An 18,192-nucleotide genomic window follows, 5' to 3' on the forward strand; every position below is an offset into this window, starting at 1 on the left:
CCCGTACAAATTGATTTTTGCCGCAGCAGGGGCCCGCGGGCGGCCGTCGTAACCGCAGCGTGAGCCAAAAGCGATGCGTTGGCCGGGAATCGAACCCGGGTCAACTGCTTGGAAGGCAGCTATGCTCACCACTATACCACCAACGCTGACGCCCGGACACCGGCCGACGCCGACTTTTGTGCTGTCAGCGAGAAGGCTCGTAACACATTAGCAGCGGGCGGGTGCAGAAGAACTAAACAGCTCTTTGTTTGGTGTGTAAAAAGTGTTTTTATGATGCCATTTAACACACTACACTTTCAGTAGAACCTTTGCAGCTGGTGCGTAAAAGGTGTTTTTATGCATGGAAGTCAGCTGGATGCTGGCTTGCGTTCGACAGATTTCACTCCCCATAAAAACACTTGCAGTCGGTTTGCAAAAGGATTTTGTACGCTCTGCTTTTAACACTCTTGCGCAGCTCTGCCGTGAGCAGAGCCCCCAAAAATACGGAACACTCGCAAATGTTCCCCTCCACGGAAATCTTTAGTAAAAGGCGAAAGATTTATACGACAATGAAGAGAAACTCGAGCTGTGACTCCGCCCTCTCGGGCCTGCGTTCTCCCTCTACTATACTGCTCTGCTCACCGAGGGTAATCTAGGATGCAAACTCCTGCCAGCAAGCTTTTCATCAGCAGGTCACTTGCCGGTCATCGTGCAGATTTTTGAACGGTAGCGACGGCGTGCCACCTGCAGCTCCTCGTTAGTATAGTGGACAGTATCTCCGCCTGTCACGCGGAAGACCGGGGTTCGATTCCCCGACGGGGAGACCTCTACCTTTGCTGCTGCCCAATGACCCGTACAAATTAATTTTTGCCGCAGCAGGGGCTCGCGGGCGGCCGTGGTAACCGCGGCGCGAGCCAAAAGCGATGCGTTGGCCGGGAATCGAACCCGGGTCAACTGCTTGGAAGGCAGCTATGCTCACCACTATACCACCAACGCTGACGCTCGGACGCCGGCCGATGCCGGTACTGAAGGGAACACATGAACTTATTGACCTGACCTACCGAGCTTTAATGGAGATTTTAGTGGGGTTAGATGCCATGTTGATGGCATTTAACACATTACACTTTCAGTAGAACCTTTGCAGCTGGTGTGTAAAAGGTGTTTTTATGCATGTTTTGGCTGAGTTTGCTTGGGATTTACACCGTTTTGACCAAGCAGCTGCGCGGATCAGGGAATCGGCATGCCCCTTGCAGCTCCTCGTTAGTATAGTGGACAGTATCTCCGCCTGTCACGCGGAAGACCGGGGTTCGATTCCCCGACGGGGAGACCTCTACCTTTGCTGCTGCCCAATGACCCGTACAAATTGATTTTTGCCGCAGCAGGGGCCCGCGGGCGGCCGTCGTAACCGCAGCGTGAGCCAAAAGCGATGCGTTGGCCGGGAATCGAACCCGGGTCAACTGCTTGGAAGGCAGCTATGCTCACCACTATACCACCAACGCTGACGCCCGGACACCGGCCGACGCCGACTTTTGTGCTGTCAGCGAGAAGGCTCGTAACACATTAGCAGCGGGCGGGTGCAGAAGAACTAAACAGCTCTTTGTTTGGTGTGTAAAAAGTGTTTTTATGATGCCATTTAACACACTACACTTTCAGTAGAACCTTTGCAGCTGGTGCGTAAAAGGTGTTTTTATGCATGGAAGTCAGCTGGATGCTGGCTTGCGTTCGACAGATTTCACTCCCCATAAAAACACTTGCAGTCGGTTTGCAAAAGGATTTTGTACGCTCTGCTTTTAACACTCTTGCGCAGCTCTGCCGTGAGCAGAGCCCCCAAAAATACGGAACACTCGCAAATGTTCCCCTCCACGGAAATCTTTAGTAAAAGGCGAAAGATTTATACGACAATGAAGAGAAACTCGAGCTGTGACTCCGCCCTCTCGGGCCTGCGTTCTCCCTCTACTATACTGCTCTGCTCACCGAGGGTAATCTAGGATGCAAACTCCTGCCAGCAAGCTTTTCATCAGCAGGTCACTTGCCGGTCATCGTGCAGATTTTTGAACGGTAGCGACGGCGTGCCACCTGCAGCTCCTCGTTAGTATAGTGGACAGTATCTCCGCCTGTCACGCGGAAGACCGGGGTTCGATTCCCCGACGGGGAGACCTCTACCTTTGCTGCTGCCCAATGACCCGTACAAATTAATTTTTGCCGCAGCAGGGGCTCGCGGGCGGCCGTGGTAACCGCGGCGCGAGCCAAAAGCGATGCGTTGGCCGGGAATCGAACCCGGGTCAACTGCTTGGAAGGCAGCTATGCTCACCACTATACCACCAACGCTGACGCTCGGACGCCGGCCGATGCCGGTACTGAAGGGAACACATGAACTTATTGACCTGACCTACCGAGCTTTAATGGAGATTTTAGTGGGGTTAGATGCCATGTTGATGGCATTTAACACATTACACTTTCAGTAGAACCTTTGCAGCTGGTGTGTAAAAGGTGTTTTTATGCATGTTTTGGCTGAGTTTGCTTGGGATTTACACCGTTTTGACCAAGCAGCTGCGCGGATCAGGGAATCGGCATGCCCCTTGCAGCTCCTCGTTAGTATAGTGGACAGTATCTCCGCCTGTCACGCGGAAGACCGGGGTTCGATTCCCCGACGGGGAGACCTCTACCTTTGCTGCTGCCCAATGACCCGTACAAATTGATTTTTGCCGCAGCAGGGGCCCGCGGGCGGCCGTCGTAACCGCAGCGTGAGCCAAAAGCGATGCGTTGGCCGGGAATCGAACCCGGGTCAACTGCTTGGAAGGCAGCTATGCTCACCACTATACCACCAACGCTGACGCCCGGACACCGGCCGACGCCGACTTTTGTGCTGTCAGCGAGAAGGCTCGTAACACATTAGCAGCGGGCGGGTGCAGAAGAACTAAACAGCTCTTTGTTTGGTGTGTAAAAAGTGTTTTTATGATGCCATTTAACACACTACACTTTCAGTAGAACCTTTGCAGCTGGTGCGTAAAAGGTGTTTTTATGCATGGAAGTCAGCTGGATGCTGGCTTGCGTTCGACAGATTTCACTCCCCATAAAAACACTTGCAGTCGGTTTGCAAAAGGATTTTGTACGCTCTGCTTTTAACACTCTTGCGCAGCTCTGCCGTGAGCAGAGCCCCCAAAAATACGGAACACTCGCAAATGTTCCCCTCCACGGAAATCTTTAGTAAAAGGCGAAAGATTTATACGACAATGAAGAGAAACTCGAGCTGTGACTCCGCCCTCTCGGGCCTGCGTTCTCCCTCTACTATACTGCTCTGCTCACCGAGGGTAATCTAGGATGCAAACTCCTGCCAGCAAGCTTTTCATCAGCAGGTCACTTGCCGGTCATCGTGCAGATTTTTGAACGGTAGCGACGGCGTGCCACCTGCAGCTCCTCGTTAGTATAGTGGACAGTATCTCCGCCTGTCACGCGGAAGACCGGGGTTCGATTCCCCGACGGGGAGACCTCTACCTTTGCTGCTGCCCAATGACCCGTACAAATTAATTTTTGCCGCAGCAGGGGCTCGCGGGCGGCCGTGGTAACCGCGGCGCGAGCCAAAAGCGATGCGTTGGCCGGGAATCGAACCCGGGTCAACTGCTTGGAAGGCAGCTATGCTCACCACTATACCACCAACGCTGACGCTCGGACGCCGGCCGATGCCGGTACTGAAGGGAACACATGAACTTATTGACCTGACCTACCGAGCTTTAATGGAGATTTTAGTGGGGTTAGATGCCATGTTGATGGCATTTAACACATTACACTTTCAGTAGAACCTTTGCAGCTGGTGTGTAAAAGGTGTTTTTATGCATGTTTTGGCTGAGTTTGCTTGGGATTTACACCGTTTTGACCAAGCAGCTGCGCGGATCAGGGAATCGGCATGCCCCTTGCAGCTCCTCGTTAGTATAGTGGACAGTATCTCCGCCTGTCACGCGGAAGACCGGGGTTCGATTCCCCGACGGGGAGACCTCTACCTTTGCTGCTGCCCAATGACCCGTACAAATTGATTTTTGCCGCAGCAGGGGCCCGCGGGCGGCCGTCGTAACCGCAGCGTGAGCCAAAAGCGATGCGTTGGCCGGGAATCGAACCCGGGTCAACTGCTTGGAAGGCAGCTATGCTCACCACTATACCACCAACGCTGACGCCCGGACACCGGCCGACGCCGACTTTTGTGCTGTCAGCGAGAAGGCTCGTAACACATTAGCAGCGGGCGGGTGCAGAAGAACTAAACAGCTCTTTGTTTGGTGTGTAAAAAGTGTTTTTATGATGCCATTTAACACACTACACTTTCAGTAGAACCTTTGCAGCTGGTGCGTAAAAGGTGTTTTTATGCATGGAAGTCAGCTGGATGCTGGCTTGCGTTCGACAGATTTCACTCCCCATAAAAACACTTGCAGTCGGTTTGCAAAAGGATTTTGTACGCTCTGCTTTTAACACTCTTGCGCAGCTCTGCCGTGAGCAGAGCCCCCAAAAATACGGAACACTCGCAAATGTTCCCCTCCACGGAAATCTTTAGTAAAAGGCGAAAGATTTATACGACAATGAAGAGAAACTCGAGCTGTGACTCCGCCCTCTCGGGCCTGCGTTCTCCCTCTACTATACTGCTCTGCTCACCGAGGGTAATCTAGGATGCAAACTCCTGCCAGCAAGCTTTTCATCAGCAGGTCACTTGCCGGTCATCGTGCAGATTTTTGAACGGTAGCGACGGCGTGCCACCTGCAGCTCCTCGTTAGTATAGTGGACAGTATCTCCGCCTGTCACGCGGAAGACCGGGGTTCGATTCCCCGACGGGGAGACCTCTACCTTTGCTGCTGCCCAATGACCCGTACAAATTAATTTTTGCCGCAGCAGGGGCTCGCGGGCGGCCGTGGTAACCGCGGCGCGAGCCAAAAGCGATGCGTTGGCCGGGAATCGAACCCGGGTCAACTGCTTGGAAGGCAGCTATGCTCACCACTATACCACCAACGCTGACGCTCGGACGCCGGCCGATGCCGGTACTGAAGGGAACACATGAACTTATTGACCTGACCTACCGAGCTTTAATGGAGATTTTAGTGGGGTTAGATGCCATGTTGATGGCATTTAACACATTACACTTTCAGTAGAACCTTTGCAGCTGGTGTGTAAAAGGTGTTTTTATGCATGTTTTGGCTGAGTTTGCTTGGGATTTACACCGTTTTGACCAAGCAGCTGCGCGGATCAGGGAATCGGCATGCCCCTTGCAGCTCCTCGTTAGTATAGTGGACAGTATCTCCGCCTGTCACGCGGAAGACCGGGGTTCGATTCCCCGACGGGGAGACCTCTACCTTTGCTGCTGCCCAATGACCCGTACAAATTGATTTTTGCCGCAGCAGGGGCCCGCGGGCGGCCGTCGTAACCGCAGCGTGAGCCAAAAGCGATGCGTTGGCCGGGAATCGAACCCGGGTCAACTGCTTGGAAGGCAGCTATGCTCACCACTATACCACCAACGCTGACGCCCGGACACCGGCCGACGCCGACTTTTGTGCTGTCAGCGAGAAGGCTCGTAACACATTAGCAGCGGGCGGGTGCAGAAGAACTAAACAGCTCTTTGTTTGGTGTGTAAAAAGTGTTTTTATGATGCCATTTAACACACTACACTTTCAGTAGAACCTTTGCAGCTGGTGCGTAAAAGGTGTTTTTATGCATGGAAGTCAGCTGGATGCTGGCTTGCGTTCGACAGATTTCACTCCCCATAAAAACACTTGCAGTCGGTTTGCAAAAGGATTTTGTACGCTCTGCTTTTAACACTCTTGCGCAGCTCTGCCGTGAGCAGAGCCCCCAAAAATACGGAACACTCGCAAATGTTCCCCTCCACGGAAATCTTTAGTAAAAGGCGAAAGATTTATACGACAATGAAGAGAAACTCGAGCTGTGACTCCGCCCTCTCGGGCCTGCGTTCTCCCTCTACTATACTGCTCTGCTCACCGAGGGTAATCTAGGATGCAAACTCCTGCCAGCAAGCTTTTCATCAGCAGGTCACTTGCCGGTCATCGTGCAGATTTTTGAACGGTAGCGACGGCGTGCCACCTGCAGCTCCTCGTTAGTATAGTGGACAGTATCTCCGCCTGTCACGCGGAAGACCGGGGTTCGATTCCCCGACGGGGAGACCTCTACCTTTGCTGCTGCCCAATGACCCGTACAAATTAATTTTTGCCGCAGCAGGGGCTCGCGGGCGGCCGTGGTAACCGCGGCGCGAGCCAAAAGCGATGCGTTGGCCGGGAATCGAACCCGGGTCAACTGCTTGGAAGGCAGCTATGCTCACCACTATACCACCAACGCTGACGCTCGGACGCCGGCCGATGCCGGTACTGAAGGGAACACATGAACTTATTGACCTGACCTACCGAGCTTTAATGGAGATTTTAGTGGGGTTAGATGCCATGTTGATGGCATTTAACACATTACACTTTCAGTAGAACCTTTGCAGCTGGTGTGTAAAAGGTGTTTTTATGCATGTTTTGGCTGAGTTTGCTTGGGATTTACACCGTTTTGACCAAGCAGCTGCGCGGATCAGGGAATCGGCATGCCCCTTGCAGCTCCTCGTTAGTATAGTGGACAGTATCTCCGCCTGTCACGCGGAAGACCGGGGTTCGATTCCCCGACGGGGAGACCTCTACCTTTGCTGCTGCCCAATGACCCGTACAAATTAATTTTTGCCGCAGCAGGGGCTCGCGGGCGGCCGTGGTAACCGCGGCGCGAGCCAAAAGCGATGCGTTGGCCGGGAATCGAACCCGGGTCAACTGCTTGGAAGGCAGCTATGCTCACCACTATACCACCAACGCTGACGCTCGGACGCCGGCCGATGCCGGTACTGAAGGGAACACATGAACTTATTGACCTGACCTACCGAGCTTTAATGGAGATTTTAGTGGGGTTAGATGCCATGTTGATGGCATTTAACACATTACACTTTCAGTAGAACCTTTGCAGCTGGTGTGTAAAAGGTGTTTTTATGCATGTTTTGGCTGAGTTTGCTTGGGATTTACACCGTTTTGACCAAGCAGCTGCGCGGATCAGGGAATCGGCATGCCCCTTGCAGCTCCTCGTTAGTATAGTGGACAGTATCTCCGCCTGTCACGCGGAAGACCGGGGTTCGATTCCCCGACGGGGAGACCTCTACCTTTGCTGCTGCCCAATGACCCGTACAAATTGATTTTTGCCGCAGCAGGGGCCCGCGGGCGGCCGTCGTAACCGCAGCGTGAGCCAAAAGCGATGCGTTGGCCGGGAATCGAACCCGGGTCAACTGCTTGGAAGGCAGCTATGCTCACCACTATACCACCAACGCTGACGCCCGGACACCGGCCGACGCCGACTTTTGTGCTGTCAGCGAGAAGGCTCGTAACACATTAGCAGCGGGCGGGTGCAGAAGAACTAAACAGCTCTTTGTTTGGTGTGTAAAAAGTGTTTTTATGATGCCATTTAACACACTACACTTTCAGTAGAACCTTTGCAGCTGGTGCGTAAAAGGTGTTTTTATGCATGGAAGTCAGCTGGATGCTGGCTTGCGTTCGACAGATTTCACTCCCCATAAAAACACTTGCAGTCGGTTTGCAAAAGGATTTTGTACGCTCTGCTTTTAACACTCTTGCGCAGCTCTGCCGTGAGCAGAGCCCCCAAAAATACGGAACACTCGCAAATGTTCCCCTCCACGGAAATCTTTAGTAAAAGGCGAAAGATTTATACGACAATGAAGAGAAACTCGAGCTGTGACTCCGCCCTCTCGGGCCTGCGTTCTCCCTCTACTATACTGCTCTGCTCACCGAGGGTAATCTAGGATGCAAACTCCTGCCAGCAAGCTTTTCATCAGCAGGTCACTTGCCGGTCATCGTGCAGATTTTTGAACGGTAGCGACGGCGTGCCACCTGCAGCTCCTCGTTAGTATAGTGGACAGTATCTCCGCCTGTCACGCGGAAGACCGGGGTTCGATTCCCCGACGGGGAGACCTCTACCTTTGCTGCTGCCCAATGACCCGTACAAATTAATTTTTGCCGCAGCAGGGGCTCGCGGGCGGCCGTGGTAACCGCGGCGCGAGCCAAAAGCGATGCGTTGGCCGGGAATCGAACCCGGGTCAACTGCTTGGAAGGCAGCTATGCTCACCACTATACCACCAACGCTGACGCTCGGACGCCGGCCGATGCCGGTACTGAAGGGAACACATGAACTTATTGACCTGACCTACCGAGCTTTAATGGAGATTTTAGTGGGGTTAGATGCCATGTTGATGGCATTTAACACATTACACTTTCAGTAGAACCTTTGCAGCTGGTGTGTAAAAGGTGTTTTTATGCATGTTTTGGCTGAGTTTGCTTGGGATTTACACCGTTTTGACCAAGCAGCTGCGCGGATCAGGGAATCGGCATGCCCCTTGCAGCTCCTCGTTAGTATAGTGGACAGTATCTCCGCCTGTCACGCGGAAGACCGGGGTTCGATTCCCCGACGGGGAGACCTCTACCTTTGCTGCTGCCCAATGACCCGTACAAATTGATTTTTGCCGCAGCAGGGGCCCGCGGGCGGCCGTCGTAACCGCAGCGTGAGCCAAAAGCGATGCGTTGGCCGGGAATCGAACCCGGGTCAACTGCTTGGAAGGCAGCTATGCTCACCACTATACCACCAACGCTGACGCCCGGACACCGGCCGACGCCGACTTTTGTGCTGTCAGCGAGAAGGCTCGTAACACATTAGCAGCGGGCGGGTGCAGAAGAACTAAACAGCTCTTTGTTTGGTGTGTAAAAAGTGTTTTTATGATGCCATTTAACACACTACACTTTCAGTAGAACCTTTGCAGCTGGTGCGTAAAAGGTGTTTTTATGCATGGAAGTCAGCTGGATGCTGGCTTGCGTTCGACAGATTTCACTCCCCATAAAAACACTTGCAGTCGGTTTGCAAAAGGATTTTGTACGCTCTGCTTTTAACACTCTTGCGCAGCTCTGCCGTGAGCAGAGCCCCCAAAAATACGGAACACTCGCAAATGTTCCCCTCCACGGAAATCTTTAGTAAAAGGCGAAAGATTTATACGACAATGAAGAGAAACTCGAGCTGTGACTCCGCCCTCTCGGGCCTGCGTTCTCCCTCTACTATACTGCTCTGCTCACCGAGGGTAATCTAGGATGCAAACTCCTGCCAGCAAGCTTTTCATCAGCAGGTCACTTGCCGGTCATCGTGCAGATTTTTGAACGGTAGCGACGGCGTGCCACCTGCAGCTCCTCGTTAGTATAGTGGACAGTATCTCCGCCTGTCACGCGGAAGACCGGGGTTCGATTCCCCGACGGGGAGACCTCTACCTTTGCTGCTGCCCAATGACCCGTACAAATTAATTTTTGCCGCAGCAGGGGCTCGCGGGCGGCCGTGGTAACCGCGGCGCGAGCCAAAAGCGATGCGTTGGCCGGGAATCGAACCCGGGTCAACTGCTTGGAAGGCAGCTATGCTCACCACTATACCACCAACGCTGACGCTCGGACGCCGGCCGATGCCGGTACTGAAGGGAACACATGAACTTATTGACCTGACCTACCGAGCTTTAATGGAGATTTTAGTGGGGTTAGATGCCATGTTGATGGCATTTAACACATTACACTTTCAGTAGAACCTTTGCAGCTGGTGTGTAAAAGGTGTTTTTATGCATGTTTTGGCTGAGTTTGCTTGGGATTTACACCGTTTTGACCAAGCAGCTGCGCGGATCAGGGAATCGGCATGCCCCTTGCAGCTCCTCGTTAGTATAGTGGACAGTATCTCCGCCTGTCACGCGGAAGACCGGGGTTCGATTCCCCGACGGGGAGACCTCTACCTTTGCTGCTGCCCAATGACCCGTACAAATTGATTTTTGCCGCAGCAGGGGCCCGCGGGCGGCCGTCGTAACCGCAGCGTGAGCCAAAAGCGATGCGTTGGCCGGGAATCGAACCCGGGTCAACTGCTTGGAAGGCAGCTATGCTCACCACTATACCACCAACGCTGACGCCCGGACACCGGCCGACGCCGACTTTTGTGCTGTCAGCGAGAAGGCTCGTAACACATTAGCAGCGGGCGGGTGCAGAAGAACTAAACAGCTCTTTGTTTGGTGTGTAAAAAGTGTTTTTATGATGCCATTTAACACACTACACTTTCAGTAGAACCTTTGCAGCTGGTGCGTAAAAGGTGTTTTTATGCATGGAAGTCAGCTGGATGCTGGCTTGCGTTCGACAGATTTCACTCCCCATAAAAACACTTGCAGTCGGTTTGCAAAAGGATTTTGTACGCTCTGCTTTTAACACTCTTGCGCAGCTCTGCCGTGAGCAGAGCCCCCAAAAATACGGAACACTCGCAAATGTTCCCCTCCACGGAAATCTTTAGTAAAAGGCGAAAGATTTATACGACAATGAAGAGAAACTCGAGCTGTGACTCCGCCCTCTCGGGCCTGCGTTCTCCCTCTACTATACTGCTCTGCTCACCGAGGGTAATCTAGGATGCAAACTCCTGCCAGCAAGCTTTTCATCAGCAGGTCACTTGCCGGTCATCGTGCAGATTTTTGAACGGTAGCGACGGCGTGCCACCTGCAGCTCCTCGTTAGTATAGTGGACAGTATCTCCGCCTGTCACGCGGAAGACCGGGGTTCGATTCCCCGACGGGGAGACCTCTACCTTTGCTGCTGCCCAATGACCCGTACAAATTAATTTTTGCCGCAGCAGGGGCTCGCGGGCGGCCGTGGTAACCGCGGCGCGAGCCAAAAGCGATGCGTTGGCCGGGAATCGAACCCGGGTCAACTGCTTGGAAGGCAGCTATGCTCACCACTATACCACCAACGCTGACGCTCGGACGCCGGCCGATGCCGGTACTGAAGGGAACACATGAACTTATTGACCTGACCTACCGAGCTTTAATGGAGATTTTAGTGGGGTTAGATGCCATGTTGATGGCATTTAACACATTACACTTTCAGTAGAACCTTTGCAGCTGGTGTGTAAAAGGTGTTTTTATGCATGTTTTGGCTGAGTTTGCTTGGGATTTACACCGTTTTGACCAAGCAGCTGCGCGGATCAGGGAATCGGCATGCCCCTTGCAGCTCCTCGTTAGTATAGTGGACAGTATCTCCGCCTGTCACGCGGAAGACCGGGGTTCGATTCCCCGACGGGGAGACCTCTACCTTTGCTGCTGCCCAATGACCCGTACAAATTGATTTTTGCCGCAGCAGGGGCCCGCGGGCGGCCGTCGTAACCGCAGCGTGAGCCAAAAGCGATGCGTTGGCCGGGAATCGAACCCGGGTCAACTGCTTGGAAGGCAGCTATGCTCACCACTATACCACCAACGCTGACGCCCGGACACCGGCCGACGCCGACTTTTGTGCTGTCAGCGAGAAGGCTCGTAACACATTAGCAGCGGGCGGGTGCAGAAGAACTAAACAGCTCTTTGTTTGGTGTGTAAAAAGTGTTTTTATGATGCCATTTAACACACTACACTTTCAGTAGAACCTTTGCAGCTGGTGCGTAAAAGGTGTTTTTATGCATGGAAGTCAGCTGGATGCTGGCTTGCGTTCGACAGATTTCACTCCCCATAAAAACACTTGCAGTCGGTTTGCAAAAGGATTTTGTACGCTCTGCTTTTAACACTCTTGCGCAGCTCTGCCGTGAGCAGAGCCCCCAAAAATACGGAACACTCGCAAATGTTCCCCTCCACGGAAATCTTTAGTAAAAGGCGAAAGATTTATACGACAATGAAGAGAAACTCGAGCTGTGACTCCGCCCTCTCGGGCCTGCGTTCTCCCTCTACTATACTGCTCTGCTCACCGAGGGTAATCTAGGATGCAAACTCCTGCCAGCAAGCTTTTCATCAGCAGGTCACTTGCCGGTCATCGTGCAGATTTTTGAACGGTAGCGACGGCGTGCCACCTGCAGCTCCTCGTTAGTATAGTGGACAGTATCTCCGCCTGTCACGCGGAAGACCGGGGTTCGATTCCCCGACGGGGAGACCTCTACCTTTGCTGCTGCCCAATGACCCGTACAAATTAATTTTTGCCGCAGCAGGGGCTCGCGGGCGGCCGTGGTAACCGCGGCGCGAGCCAAAAGCGATGCGTTGGCCGGGAATCGAACCCGGGTCAACTGCTTGGAAGGCAGCTATGCTCACCACTATACCACCAACGCTGACGCTCGGACGCCGGCCGATGCCGGTACTGAAGGGAACACATGAACTTATTGACCTGACCTACCGAGCTTTAATGGAGATTTTAGTGGGGTTAGATGCCATGTTGATGGCATTTAACACATTACACTTTCAGTAGAACCTTTGCAGCTGGTGTGTAAAAGGTGTTTTTATGCATGTTTTGGCTGAGTTTGCTTGGGATTTACACCGTTTTGACCAAGCAGCTGCGCGGATCAGGGAATCGGCATGCCCCTTGCAGCTCCTCGTTAGTATAGTGGACAGTATCTCCGCCTGTCACGCGGAAGACCGGGGTTCGATTCCCCGACGGGGAGACCTCTACCTTTGCTGCTGCCCAATGACCCGTACAAATTGATTTTTGCCGCAGCAGGGGCCCGCGGGCGGCCGTCGTAACCGCAGCGTGAGCCAAAAGCGATGCGTTGGCCGGGAATCGAACCCGGGTCAACTGCTTGGAAGGCAGCTATGCTCACCACTATACCACCAACGCTGACGCCCGGACACCGGCCGACGCCGACTTTTGTGCTGTCAGCGAGAAGGCTCGTAACACATTAGCAGCGGGCGGGTGCAGAAGAACTAAACAGCTCTTTGTTTGGTGTGTAAAAAGTGTTTTTATGATGCCATTTAACACACTACACTTTCAGTAGAACCTTTGCAGCTGGTGCGTAAAAGGTGTTTTTATGCATGGAAGTCAGCTGGATGCTGGCTTGCGTTCGACAGATTTCACTCCCCATAAAAACACTTGCAGTCGGTTTGCAAAAGGATTTTGTACGCTCTGCTTTTAACACTCTTGCGCAGCTCTGCCGTGAGCAGAGCCCCCAAAAATACGGAACACTCGCAAATGTTCCCCTCCACGGAAATCTTTAGTAAAAGGCGAAAGATTTATACGACAATGAAGAGAAACTCGAGCTGTGACTCCGCCCTCTCGGGCCTGCGTTCTCCCTCTACTATACTGCTCTGCTCACCGAGGGTAATCTAGGATGCAAACTCCTGCCAGCAAGCTTTTCATCAGCAGGTCACTTGCCGGTCATCGTGCAGATTTTTGAACGGTAGCGACGGCGTGCCACCTGCAGCTCCTCGTTAGTATAGTGGACAGTATCTCCGCCTGTCACGCGGAAGACCGGGGTTCGATTCCCCGACGGGGAGACCTCTACCTTTGCTGCTGCCCAATGACCCGTACAAATTAATTTTTGCCGCAGCAGGGGCTCGCGGGCGGCCGTGGTAACCGCGGCGCGAGCCAAAAGCGATGCGTTGGCCGGGAATCGAACCCGGGTCAACTGCTTGGAAGGCAGCTATGCTCACCACTATACCACCAACGCTGACGCTCGGACGCCGGCCGATGCCGGTACTGAAGGGAACACATGAACTTATTGACCTGACCTACCGAGCTTTAATGGAGATTTTAGTGGGGTTAGATGCCATGTTGATGGCATTTAACACATTACACTTTCAGTAGAACCTTTGCAGCTGGTGTGTAAAAGGTGTTTTTATGCATGTTTTGGCTGAGTTTGCTTGGGATTTACACCGTTTTGACCAAGCAGCTGCGCGGATCAGGGAATCGGCATGCCCCTTGCAGCTCCTCGTTAGTATAGTGGACAGTATCTCCGCCTGTCACGCGGAAGACCGGGGTTCGATTCCCCGACGGGGAGACCTCTACCTTTGCTGCTGCCCAATGACCCGTACAAATTGATTTTTGCCGCAGCAGGGGCCCGCGGGCGGCCGTCGTAACCGCAGCGTGAGCCAAAAGCGATGCGTTGGCCGGGAATCGAACCCGGGTCAACTGCTTGGAAGGCAGCTATGCTCACCACTATACCACCAACGCTGACGCCCGGACACCGGCCGACGCCGACTTTTGTGCTGTCAGCGAGAAGGCTCGTAACACATTAGCAGCGGGCGGGTGCAGAAGAACTAAACAGCTCTTTGTTTGGTGTGTAAAAAGTGTTTTTATGATGCCATTTAACACACTACACTTTCAGTAGAACCTTTGCAGCTGGTGCGTAAAAGGTGTTTTTATGCATGGAAGTCAGCTGGATGCTGGCTTGCGTTCGACAGATTTCACTCCCCATAAAAACACTTGCAGTCGGTTTGCAAAAGGATTTTGTACGCTCTGCTTTTAACACTCTTGCGCAGCTCTGCCGTGAGCAGAGCCCCCAAAAATACGGAACACTCGCAAATGTTCCCCTCCACGGAAATCTTTAGTAAAAGGCGAAAGATTTATACGACAATGAAGAGAAACTCGAGCTGTGACTCCGCCCTCTCGGGCCTGCGTTCTCCCTCTACTATACTGCTCTGCTCACCGAGGGTAATCTAGGATGCAAACTCCTGCCAGCAAGCTTTTCATCAGCAGGTCACTTGCCGGTCATCGTGCAGATTTTTGAACGGTAGCGACGGCGTGCCACCTGCAGCTCCTCGTTAGTATAGTGGACAGTATCTCCGCCTGTCACGCGGAAGACCGGGGTTCGATTCCCCGACGGGGAGACCTCTACCTTTGCTGCTGCCCAATGACCCGTACAAATTAATTTTTGCCGCAGCAGGGGCTCGCGGGCGGCCGTGGTAACCGCGGCGCGAGCCAAAAGCGATGCGTTGGCCGGGAATCGAACCCGGATCAACTGCTTGGAAGGCAGCTATGCTCACCACTATACCACCAACGCTGACGCTCGGACGCCGGCCGATGCCGGTACTGAAGGGAACACATGAACTTATTGACCTGACCTACCGAGCTTTAATGGAGATTTTAGTGGGGTTAGATGCCATGTTGATGGCATTTAACACATTACACTTTCAGTAGAACCTTTGCAGCTGGTGTGTAAAAGGTGTTTTTATGCATGTTTTGGCTGAGTTTGCTTGGGATTTACACCGTTTTGACCAAGCAGCTGCGCGGATCAGGGAATCGGCATGCCCCTTGCAGCTCCTCGTTAGTATAGTGGACAGTATCTCCGCCTGTCACGCGGAAGACCGGGGTTCGATTCCCCGACGGGGAGACCTCTACCTTTGCTGCTGCCCAATGACCCGTACAAATTAATTTTTGCCGCAGCAGGGGCTCGCGGGCGGCCGTGGTAACCGCGGCGCGAGCCAAAAGCGATGCGTTGGCCGGGAATCGAACCCGGGTCAACTGCTTGGAAGGCAGCTATGCTCACCACTATACCACCAACGCTGACGCTCGGACGCCGGCCGATGCCGGTACTGAAGGGAACACATGAACTTATTGACCTGACCTACCGAGCTTTAATGGAGATTTTAGTGGGGTTAGATGCCATGTTGATGGCATTTAACACATTACACTTTCAGTAGAACCTTTGCAGCTGGTGTGTAAAAGGTGTTTTTATGCATGTTTTGGCTGAGTTTGCTTGGGATTTACACCGTTTTGACCAAGCAGCTGCGCGGATCAGGGAATCGGCATGGCCCTTGCAGCTCCTCGTTAGTATAGTGGACAGTATCTCCGCCTGTCACGCGGAAGACCGGGGTTCGATTCCCCGACGGGGAGACCTCTACCTTTGCTGCTGCCCAATGACCCGTACAAATTGATTTTTGCCGCAGCAGGGGCCCGCGGGCGGCCGTCGTAACCGCAGCGTGAGCCAAAAGCGATGCGTTGGCCGGGAATCGAACCCGGGTCAACTGCTTGGAAGGCAGCTATGCTCACCACTATACCACCAACGCTGACGCCCGGACACCGGCCGACGCCGACTTTTGTGCTGTCAGCGAGAAGGCTCGTAACACATTAGCAGCGGGCGGGTGCAGAAGAACTAAACAGCTCTTTGTTTGGTGTGTAAAAAGTGTTTTTATGATGCCATTTAACACACTACACTTTCAGTAGAACCTTTGCAGCTGGTGCGTAAAAGGTGTTTTTATGCATGGAAGTCAGCTGGATGCTGGCTTGCGTTCGACAGATTTCACTCCCCATAAAAACACTTGCAGTCGGTTTGCAAAAGGATTTTGTACGCTCTGCTTTTAACACTCTTGCGCAGCTCTGCCGTGAGCAGAGCCCCCAAAAATACGGAACACTCGCAAATGTTCCCCTCCACGGAAATCTTTAGTAAAAGGCGAAAGATTTATACGACAATGAAGAGAAACTCGAGCTGTGACTCCGCCCTCTCGGGCCTGCGTTCTCCCTCTACTATACTGCTCTGCTCACCGAGGGTAATCTAGGATGCAAACTCCTGCCAGCAAGCTTTTCATCAGCAGGTCACTTGCCGGTCATCGTGCAGATTTTTGAACGGTAGCGACGGCGTGCCACCTGCAGCTCCTCGTTAGTATAGTGGACAGTATCTCCGCCTGTCACGCGGAAGACCGGGGTTCGATTCCCCGACGGGGAGACCTCTACCTTTGCTGCTGCCCAATGACCCGTACAAATTAATTTTTGCCGCAGCAGGGGCTCGCGGGCGGCCGTGGTAACCGCGGCGCGAGCCAAAAGCGATGCGTTGGCCGGGAATCGAACCCGGGTCAACTGCTTGGAAGGCAGCTATGCTCACCACTATACCACCAACGCTGACGCTCGGACGCCGGCCGATGCCGGTACTGAAGGGAACACATGAACTTATTGACCTGACCTACCGAGCTTTAATGGAGATTTTAGTGGGGTTAGATGCCATGTTGATGGCATTTAACACATTACACTTTCAGTAGAACCTTTGCAGCTGGTGTGTAAAAGGTGTTTTTATGCATGTTTTGGCTGAGTTTGCTTGGGATTTACACCGTTTTGACCAAGCAGCTGCGCGGATCAGGGAATCGGCATGCCCCTTGCAGCTCCTCGTTAGTATAGTGGACAGTATCTCCGCCTGTCACGCGGAAGACCGGGGTTCGATTCCCCGACGGGGAGACCTCTACCTTTGCTGCTGCCCAATGACCCGTACAAATTAATTTTTGCCGCAGCAGGGGCTCGCGGGCGGCCGTGGTAACCGCGGCGCGAGCCAAAAGCGATGCGTTGGCCGGGAATCGAACCCGGGTCAACTGCTTGGAAGGCAGCTATGCTCACCACTATACCACCAACGCTGACGCTCGGACGCCGGCCGATGCCGGTACTGAAGGGAACACATGAACTTATTGACCTGACCTACCGAGCTTTAATGGAGATTTTAGTGGGGTTAGATGCCATGTTGATGGCATTTAACACATTACACTTTCAGTAGAACCTTTGCAGCTGGTGTGTAAAAGGTGTTTTTATGCATGTTTTGGCTGAGTTTGCTTGGGATTTACACCGTTTTGACCAAGCAGCTGCGCGGATCAGGGAATCGGCATGCCCCTTGCAGCTCCTCGTTAGTATAGTGGACAGTATCTCCGCCTGTCACGCGGAAGACCGGGGTTCGATTCCCCGACGGGGAGACCTCTACCTTTGCTGCTGCCCAATGACCCGTACAAATTGATTTTTGCCGCAGCAGGGGCCCGCGGGCGGCCGTCGTAACCGCAGCGTGAGCCAAAAGCGATGCGTTGGCCGGGAATCGAACCCGGGTCAACTGCTTGGAAGGCAGCTATGCTCACCACTATACCACCAACGCTGACGCCCGGACACCGGCCGACGCCGACTTTTGTGCTGTCAGCGAGAAGGCTCGTAACACATTAGCAGCGGGCGGGTGCAGAAGAACTAAACAGCTCTTTGTTTGGTGTGTAAAAAGTGTTTTTATGATGCCATTTAACACACTACACTTTCAGTAGAACCTTTGCAGCTGGTGCGTAAAAGGTGTTTTTATGCATGGAAGTCAGCTGGATGCTGGCTTGCGTTCGACAGATTTCACTCCCCATAAAAACACTTGCAGTCGGTTTGCAAAAGGATTTTGTACGCTCTGCTTTTAACACTCTTGCGCAGCTCTGCCGTGAGCAGAGCCCCCAAAAATACGGAACACTCGCAAATGTTCCCCTCCACGGAAATCTTTAGTAAAAGGCGAAAGATTTATACGACAATGAAGAGAAACTCGAGCTGTGACTCCGCCCTCTCGGGCCTGCGTTCTCCCTCTACTATACTGCTCTGCTCACCGAGGGTAATCTAGGATGCAAACTCCTGCCAGCAAGCTTTTCATCAGCAGGTCACTTGCCGGTCATCGTGCAGATTTT

At 53.1% G+C, this 18,192-nt stretch overlaps 67 non-coding genes across 67 annotated transcripts; 27 read left to right on the plus strand and 40 right to left on the minus strand.

Annotated features, from left to right (window-relative positions):
• Nucleotides 1-74: 74 nt before the first annotated feature.
• Nucleotides 75-146, minus strand: trnag-ucc (transfer RNA glycine (anticodon UCC)). The gene has a single exon. It is a non-coding gene; the product is annotated as a tRNA-Gly (tRNA).
• A 306-nt stretch (nt 147-452) lies between these two features.
• LOC137015712 (U5 spliceosomal RNA) lies at nt 453-567 on the minus strand. Its single transcript, XR_010894026.1, has one exon. It is a non-coding gene; the product is annotated as a U5 spliceosomal RNA (small nuclear RNA).
• Nucleotides 568-730: 163 nt separating this feature from the next.
• On the plus strand, nt 731-802 carry trnad-guc (transfer RNA aspartic acid (anticodon GUC)). The gene has a single exon. It is a non-coding gene; the product is annotated as a tRNA-Asp (tRNA).
• Nucleotides 803-903: 101 nt separating this feature from the next.
• Nucleotides 904-975, minus strand: trnag-ucc (transfer RNA glycine (anticodon UCC)). Its single transcript has one exon. It is a non-coding gene; the product is annotated as a tRNA-Gly (tRNA).
• A 258-nt stretch (nt 976-1,233) lies between these two features.
• On the plus strand, nt 1,234-1,305 carry trnad-guc (transfer RNA aspartic acid (anticodon GUC)). The gene has a single exon. It is a non-coding gene; the product is annotated as a tRNA-Asp (tRNA).
• A 101-nt stretch (nt 1,306-1,406) lies between these two features.
• trnag-ucc (transfer RNA glycine (anticodon UCC)) lies at nt 1,407-1,478 on the minus strand. Its single transcript has one exon. It is a non-coding gene; the product is annotated as a tRNA-Gly (tRNA).
• Nucleotides 1,479-1,784: 306 nt separating this feature from the next.
• On the minus strand, nt 1,785-1,899 carry LOC137015713 (U5 spliceosomal RNA). Its single transcript, XR_010894027.1, has one exon. It is a non-coding gene; the product is annotated as a U5 spliceosomal RNA (small nuclear RNA).
• Nucleotides 1,900-2,062: 163 nt separating this feature from the next.
• trnad-guc (transfer RNA aspartic acid (anticodon GUC)) lies at nt 2,063-2,134 on the plus strand. The gene has a single exon. It is a non-coding gene; the product is annotated as a tRNA-Asp (tRNA).
• Nucleotides 2,135-2,235: 101 nt separating this feature from the next.
• On the minus strand, nt 2,236-2,307 carry trnag-ucc (transfer RNA glycine (anticodon UCC)). The gene has a single exon. It is a non-coding gene; the product is annotated as a tRNA-Gly (tRNA).
• Nucleotides 2,308-2,565: 258 nt separating this feature from the next.
• On the plus strand, nt 2,566-2,637 carry trnad-guc (transfer RNA aspartic acid (anticodon GUC)). Its single transcript has one exon. It is a non-coding gene; the product is annotated as a tRNA-Asp (tRNA).
• A 101-nt stretch (nt 2,638-2,738) lies between these two features.
• On the minus strand, nt 2,739-2,810 carry trnag-ucc (transfer RNA glycine (anticodon UCC)). The gene has a single exon. It is a non-coding gene; the product is annotated as a tRNA-Gly (tRNA).
• Nucleotides 2,811-3,116: 306 nt separating this feature from the next.
• On the minus strand, nt 3,117-3,231 carry LOC137015714 (U5 spliceosomal RNA). The gene has a single exon (XR_010894028.1). It is a non-coding gene; the product is annotated as a U5 spliceosomal RNA (small nuclear RNA).
• Nucleotides 3,232-3,394: 163 nt separating this feature from the next.
• trnad-guc (transfer RNA aspartic acid (anticodon GUC)) lies at nt 3,395-3,466 on the plus strand. Its single transcript has one exon. It is a non-coding gene; the product is annotated as a tRNA-Asp (tRNA).
• Nucleotides 3,467-3,567: 101 nt separating this feature from the next.
• On the minus strand, nt 3,568-3,639 carry trnag-ucc (transfer RNA glycine (anticodon UCC)). The gene has a single exon. It is a non-coding gene; the product is annotated as a tRNA-Gly (tRNA).
• A 258-nt stretch (nt 3,640-3,897) lies between these two features.
• On the plus strand, nt 3,898-3,969 carry trnad-guc (transfer RNA aspartic acid (anticodon GUC)). Its single transcript has one exon. It is a non-coding gene; the product is annotated as a tRNA-Asp (tRNA).
• A 101-nt stretch (nt 3,970-4,070) lies between these two features.
• On the minus strand, nt 4,071-4,142 carry trnag-ucc (transfer RNA glycine (anticodon UCC)). Its single transcript has one exon. It is a non-coding gene; the product is annotated as a tRNA-Gly (tRNA).
• Nucleotides 4,143-4,448: 306 nt separating this feature from the next.
• LOC137015715 (U5 spliceosomal RNA) lies at nt 4,449-4,563 on the minus strand. The gene has a single exon (XR_010894029.1). It is a non-coding gene; the product is annotated as a U5 spliceosomal RNA (small nuclear RNA).
• A 163-nt stretch (nt 4,564-4,726) lies between these two features.
• Nucleotides 4,727-4,798, plus strand: trnad-guc (transfer RNA aspartic acid (anticodon GUC)). The gene has a single exon. It is a non-coding gene; the product is annotated as a tRNA-Asp (tRNA).
• Nucleotides 4,799-4,899: 101 nt separating this feature from the next.
• trnag-ucc (transfer RNA glycine (anticodon UCC)) lies at nt 4,900-4,971 on the minus strand. The gene has a single exon. It is a non-coding gene; the product is annotated as a tRNA-Gly (tRNA).
• A 258-nt stretch (nt 4,972-5,229) lies between these two features.
• On the plus strand, nt 5,230-5,301 carry trnad-guc (transfer RNA aspartic acid (anticodon GUC)). The gene has a single exon. It is a non-coding gene; the product is annotated as a tRNA-Asp (tRNA).
• Nucleotides 5,302-5,402: 101 nt separating this feature from the next.
• On the minus strand, nt 5,403-5,474 carry trnag-ucc (transfer RNA glycine (anticodon UCC)). The gene has a single exon. It is a non-coding gene; the product is annotated as a tRNA-Gly (tRNA).
• Nucleotides 5,475-5,780: 306 nt separating this feature from the next.
• Nucleotides 5,781-5,895, minus strand: LOC137015716 (U5 spliceosomal RNA). The gene has a single exon (XR_010894030.1). It is a non-coding gene; the product is annotated as a U5 spliceosomal RNA (small nuclear RNA).
• A 163-nt stretch (nt 5,896-6,058) lies between these two features.
• trnad-guc (transfer RNA aspartic acid (anticodon GUC)) lies at nt 6,059-6,130 on the plus strand. The gene has a single exon. It is a non-coding gene; the product is annotated as a tRNA-Asp (tRNA).
• A 101-nt stretch (nt 6,131-6,231) lies between these two features.
• On the minus strand, nt 6,232-6,303 carry trnag-ucc (transfer RNA glycine (anticodon UCC)). Its single transcript has one exon. It is a non-coding gene; the product is annotated as a tRNA-Gly (tRNA).
• A 258-nt stretch (nt 6,304-6,561) lies between these two features.
• On the plus strand, nt 6,562-6,633 carry trnad-guc (transfer RNA aspartic acid (anticodon GUC)). The gene has a single exon. It is a non-coding gene; the product is annotated as a tRNA-Asp (tRNA).
• A 101-nt stretch (nt 6,634-6,734) lies between these two features.
• trnag-ucc (transfer RNA glycine (anticodon UCC)) lies at nt 6,735-6,806 on the minus strand. The gene has a single exon. It is a non-coding gene; the product is annotated as a tRNA-Gly (tRNA).
• Nucleotides 6,807-7,064: 258 nt separating this feature from the next.
• Nucleotides 7,065-7,136, plus strand: trnad-guc (transfer RNA aspartic acid (anticodon GUC)). Its single transcript has one exon. It is a non-coding gene; the product is annotated as a tRNA-Asp (tRNA).
• A 101-nt stretch (nt 7,137-7,237) lies between these two features.
• trnag-ucc (transfer RNA glycine (anticodon UCC)) lies at nt 7,238-7,309 on the minus strand. The gene has a single exon. It is a non-coding gene; the product is annotated as a tRNA-Gly (tRNA).
• A 306-nt stretch (nt 7,310-7,615) lies between these two features.
• LOC137015717 (U5 spliceosomal RNA) lies at nt 7,616-7,730 on the minus strand. The gene has a single exon (XR_010894031.1). It is a non-coding gene; the product is annotated as a U5 spliceosomal RNA (small nuclear RNA).
• A 163-nt stretch (nt 7,731-7,893) lies between these two features.
• trnad-guc (transfer RNA aspartic acid (anticodon GUC)) lies at nt 7,894-7,965 on the plus strand. The gene has a single exon. It is a non-coding gene; the product is annotated as a tRNA-Asp (tRNA).
• Nucleotides 7,966-8,066: 101 nt separating this feature from the next.
• On the minus strand, nt 8,067-8,138 carry trnag-ucc (transfer RNA glycine (anticodon UCC)). The gene has a single exon. It is a non-coding gene; the product is annotated as a tRNA-Gly (tRNA).
• Nucleotides 8,139-8,396: 258 nt separating this feature from the next.
• Nucleotides 8,397-8,468, plus strand: trnad-guc (transfer RNA aspartic acid (anticodon GUC)). Its single transcript has one exon. It is a non-coding gene; the product is annotated as a tRNA-Asp (tRNA).
• A 101-nt stretch (nt 8,469-8,569) lies between these two features.
• Nucleotides 8,570-8,641, minus strand: trnag-ucc (transfer RNA glycine (anticodon UCC)). The gene has a single exon. It is a non-coding gene; the product is annotated as a tRNA-Gly (tRNA).
• Nucleotides 8,642-8,947: 306 nt separating this feature from the next.
• Nucleotides 8,948-9,062, minus strand: LOC137015718 (U5 spliceosomal RNA). Its single transcript, XR_010894032.1, has one exon. It is a non-coding gene; the product is annotated as a U5 spliceosomal RNA (small nuclear RNA).
• A 163-nt stretch (nt 9,063-9,225) lies between these two features.
• On the plus strand, nt 9,226-9,297 carry trnad-guc (transfer RNA aspartic acid (anticodon GUC)). The gene has a single exon. It is a non-coding gene; the product is annotated as a tRNA-Asp (tRNA).
• Nucleotides 9,298-9,398: 101 nt separating this feature from the next.
• On the minus strand, nt 9,399-9,470 carry trnag-ucc (transfer RNA glycine (anticodon UCC)). The gene has a single exon. It is a non-coding gene; the product is annotated as a tRNA-Gly (tRNA).
• A 258-nt stretch (nt 9,471-9,728) lies between these two features.
• Nucleotides 9,729-9,800, plus strand: trnad-guc (transfer RNA aspartic acid (anticodon GUC)). Its single transcript has one exon. It is a non-coding gene; the product is annotated as a tRNA-Asp (tRNA).
• Nucleotides 9,801-9,901: 101 nt separating this feature from the next.
• On the minus strand, nt 9,902-9,973 carry trnag-ucc (transfer RNA glycine (anticodon UCC)). The gene has a single exon. It is a non-coding gene; the product is annotated as a tRNA-Gly (tRNA).
• Nucleotides 9,974-10,279: 306 nt separating this feature from the next.
• Nucleotides 10,280-10,394, minus strand: LOC137015719 (U5 spliceosomal RNA). The gene has a single exon (XR_010894033.1). It is a non-coding gene; the product is annotated as a U5 spliceosomal RNA (small nuclear RNA).
• A 163-nt stretch (nt 10,395-10,557) lies between these two features.
• On the plus strand, nt 10,558-10,629 carry trnad-guc (transfer RNA aspartic acid (anticodon GUC)). Its single transcript has one exon. It is a non-coding gene; the product is annotated as a tRNA-Asp (tRNA).
• A 101-nt stretch (nt 10,630-10,730) lies between these two features.
• trnag-ucc (transfer RNA glycine (anticodon UCC)) lies at nt 10,731-10,802 on the minus strand. Its single transcript has one exon. It is a non-coding gene; the product is annotated as a tRNA-Gly (tRNA).
• A 258-nt stretch (nt 10,803-11,060) lies between these two features.
• trnad-guc (transfer RNA aspartic acid (anticodon GUC)) lies at nt 11,061-11,132 on the plus strand. Its single transcript has one exon. It is a non-coding gene; the product is annotated as a tRNA-Asp (tRNA).
• A 101-nt stretch (nt 11,133-11,233) lies between these two features.
• Nucleotides 11,234-11,305, minus strand: trnag-ucc (transfer RNA glycine (anticodon UCC)). The gene has a single exon. It is a non-coding gene; the product is annotated as a tRNA-Gly (tRNA).
• Nucleotides 11,306-11,611: 306 nt separating this feature from the next.
• On the minus strand, nt 11,612-11,726 carry LOC137015720 (U5 spliceosomal RNA). The gene has a single exon (XR_010894034.1). It is a non-coding gene; the product is annotated as a U5 spliceosomal RNA (small nuclear RNA).
• A 163-nt stretch (nt 11,727-11,889) lies between these two features.
• Nucleotides 11,890-11,961, plus strand: trnad-guc (transfer RNA aspartic acid (anticodon GUC)). Its single transcript has one exon. It is a non-coding gene; the product is annotated as a tRNA-Asp (tRNA).
• A 101-nt stretch (nt 11,962-12,062) lies between these two features.
• trnag-ucc (transfer RNA glycine (anticodon UCC)) lies at nt 12,063-12,134 on the minus strand. The gene has a single exon. It is a non-coding gene; the product is annotated as a tRNA-Gly (tRNA).
• A 258-nt stretch (nt 12,135-12,392) lies between these two features.
• Nucleotides 12,393-12,464, plus strand: trnad-guc (transfer RNA aspartic acid (anticodon GUC)). The gene has a single exon. It is a non-coding gene; the product is annotated as a tRNA-Asp (tRNA).
• A 101-nt stretch (nt 12,465-12,565) lies between these two features.
• trnag-ucc (transfer RNA glycine (anticodon UCC)) lies at nt 12,566-12,637 on the minus strand. The gene has a single exon. It is a non-coding gene; the product is annotated as a tRNA-Gly (tRNA).
• A 306-nt stretch (nt 12,638-12,943) lies between these two features.
• On the minus strand, nt 12,944-13,058 carry LOC137015722 (U5 spliceosomal RNA). Its single transcript, XR_010894036.1, has one exon. It is a non-coding gene; the product is annotated as a U5 spliceosomal RNA (small nuclear RNA).
• Nucleotides 13,059-13,221: 163 nt separating this feature from the next.
• trnad-guc (transfer RNA aspartic acid (anticodon GUC)) lies at nt 13,222-13,293 on the plus strand. Its single transcript has one exon. It is a non-coding gene; the product is annotated as a tRNA-Asp (tRNA).
• A 101-nt stretch (nt 13,294-13,394) lies between these two features.
• On the minus strand, nt 13,395-13,466 carry trnag-ucc (transfer RNA glycine (anticodon UCC)). The gene has a single exon. It is a non-coding gene; the product is annotated as a tRNA-Gly (tRNA).
• A 258-nt stretch (nt 13,467-13,724) lies between these two features.
• On the plus strand, nt 13,725-13,796 carry trnad-guc (transfer RNA aspartic acid (anticodon GUC)). The gene has a single exon. It is a non-coding gene; the product is annotated as a tRNA-Asp (tRNA).
• Nucleotides 13,797-13,897: 101 nt separating this feature from the next.
• Nucleotides 13,898-13,969, minus strand: trnag-ucc (transfer RNA glycine (anticodon UCC)). Its single transcript has one exon. It is a non-coding gene; the product is annotated as a tRNA-Gly (tRNA).
• Nucleotides 13,970-14,275: 306 nt separating this feature from the next.
• On the minus strand, nt 14,276-14,390 carry LOC137015723 (U5 spliceosomal RNA). The gene has a single exon (XR_010894037.1). It is a non-coding gene; the product is annotated as a U5 spliceosomal RNA (small nuclear RNA).
• A 163-nt stretch (nt 14,391-14,553) lies between these two features.
• Nucleotides 14,554-14,625, plus strand: trnad-guc (transfer RNA aspartic acid (anticodon GUC)). The gene has a single exon. It is a non-coding gene; the product is annotated as a tRNA-Asp (tRNA).
• Nucleotides 14,626-15,056: 431 nt separating this feature from the next.
• Nucleotides 15,057-15,128, plus strand: trnad-guc (transfer RNA aspartic acid (anticodon GUC)). The gene has a single exon. It is a non-coding gene; the product is annotated as a tRNA-Asp (tRNA).
• A 101-nt stretch (nt 15,129-15,229) lies between these two features.
• Nucleotides 15,230-15,301, minus strand: trnag-ucc (transfer RNA glycine (anticodon UCC)). Its single transcript has one exon. It is a non-coding gene; the product is annotated as a tRNA-Gly (tRNA).
• Nucleotides 15,302-15,559: 258 nt separating this feature from the next.
• Nucleotides 15,560-15,631, plus strand: trnad-guc (transfer RNA aspartic acid (anticodon GUC)). The gene has a single exon. It is a non-coding gene; the product is annotated as a tRNA-Asp (tRNA).
• A 101-nt stretch (nt 15,632-15,732) lies between these two features.
• Nucleotides 15,733-15,804, minus strand: trnag-ucc (transfer RNA glycine (anticodon UCC)). The gene has a single exon. It is a non-coding gene; the product is annotated as a tRNA-Gly (tRNA).
• A 306-nt stretch (nt 15,805-16,110) lies between these two features.
• Nucleotides 16,111-16,225, minus strand: LOC137015724 (U5 spliceosomal RNA). The gene has a single exon (XR_010894038.1). It is a non-coding gene; the product is annotated as a U5 spliceosomal RNA (small nuclear RNA).
• A 163-nt stretch (nt 16,226-16,388) lies between these two features.
• On the plus strand, nt 16,389-16,460 carry trnad-guc (transfer RNA aspartic acid (anticodon GUC)). Its single transcript has one exon. It is a non-coding gene; the product is annotated as a tRNA-Asp (tRNA).
• Nucleotides 16,461-16,561: 101 nt separating this feature from the next.
• Nucleotides 16,562-16,633, minus strand: trnag-ucc (transfer RNA glycine (anticodon UCC)). Its single transcript has one exon. It is a non-coding gene; the product is annotated as a tRNA-Gly (tRNA).
• A 258-nt stretch (nt 16,634-16,891) lies between these two features.
• trnad-guc (transfer RNA aspartic acid (anticodon GUC)) lies at nt 16,892-16,963 on the plus strand. Its single transcript has one exon. It is a non-coding gene; the product is annotated as a tRNA-Asp (tRNA).
• A 101-nt stretch (nt 16,964-17,064) lies between these two features.
• Nucleotides 17,065-17,136, minus strand: trnag-ucc (transfer RNA glycine (anticodon UCC)). Its single transcript has one exon. It is a non-coding gene; the product is annotated as a tRNA-Gly (tRNA).
• Nucleotides 17,137-17,394: 258 nt separating this feature from the next.
• trnad-guc (transfer RNA aspartic acid (anticodon GUC)) lies at nt 17,395-17,466 on the plus strand. The gene has a single exon. It is a non-coding gene; the product is annotated as a tRNA-Asp (tRNA).
• A 101-nt stretch (nt 17,467-17,567) lies between these two features.
• On the minus strand, nt 17,568-17,639 carry trnag-ucc (transfer RNA glycine (anticodon UCC)). Its single transcript has one exon. It is a non-coding gene; the product is annotated as a tRNA-Gly (tRNA).
• A 306-nt stretch (nt 17,640-17,945) lies between these two features.
• On the minus strand, nt 17,946-18,060 carry LOC137015725 (U5 spliceosomal RNA). Its single transcript, XR_010894039.1, has one exon. It is a non-coding gene; the product is annotated as a U5 spliceosomal RNA (small nuclear RNA).
• Between the last annotated feature and the right edge of the window lie 132 nt (nt 18,061-18,192).

Source organism: Chanodichthys erythropterus, unplaced genomic scaffold (assembly GCF_024489055.1).
Source record: "Chanodichthys erythropterus isolate Z2021 unplaced genomic scaffold, ASM2448905v1 ctg000260_np12, whole genome shotgun sequence".
Lineage (NCBI taxonomy): Eukaryota > Metazoa > Chordata > Actinopteri > Cypriniformes > Xenocyprididae > Chanodichthys > Chanodichthys erythropterus.